Raw genomic sequence first — 784 nt, forward strand, 5'->3', positions numbered from 1 at the left:
TTCACAATATACCTGCATCTGCTGGGGTTACTCTGCCTGCATCTCTGTAGCCCACGCCAGCTTGGGAAGCAGTAACCAAGAGGGTTAATGGTGGGCTAAGTTGGAGATGAATAAGCACTTGCAAGTTTGGTTGCTTAAGATGAATTTCTCCTCTTTGCCAAGCAGGGCTTCGAATCTCATGAGAGAGCCTCTTGCAGTGTCCAGTCCTGGTTTGGACTGTCTGACAATGTTCCCTCTAACTTTTTCCATCCATGAGCAGAATAAGATTTGTTCTGTGCACCAAGGCATGTGCAGATGTGCACCATCAGTAGAAACACCTGCTGCCGGCTGTGGGCGCTCTGCTAATCAGCTGGGTGGCACCTGAATCTCTCCTGGGTGGCTGCCCAAGCACACGGCTCCCAAGGAGCCCTGGTGTGCGATCCTCCTCTTGCGGGTGCCAGCGCTCAAGCAGCGTGACCTGTTGTTTGAAGCATGGGATCCGTGACACACCCCCGCCAGGAATTTGCTGCTCTATTGTGAAACCGACAGAGAAGCCGAGAACTGAGGATCTGCTTGAAATAAAGTTGATTTCCTTATTTGCCCAGAGAAGGGGCTTGGGGATTTACAACTGAGCTTTCACTGTTACCGACACGGACTCGCTGGCTCTGTGGTTCGCTAACCCCTGACGTTTCCACGTGAGTACGCGTATCTGTGGGCTAGTCGGGGTGGGCAAGATGCCTCGCTGGGACCCTCAGGCAGGAAGCCCCAGGCTGCTCCAAGCGGCTAGCTGCTCCTTGTGCGGGGG

Source organism: Pelodiscus sinensis, chromosome 32 (assembly GCF_052426305.1).
Source record: "Pelodiscus sinensis isolate ZL-2025 chromosome 32, ASM5242630v1, whole genome shotgun sequence".
NCBI classification, from domain to species: Eukaryota; Metazoa; Chordata; order Testudines; family Trionychidae; genus Pelodiscus; species Pelodiscus sinensis.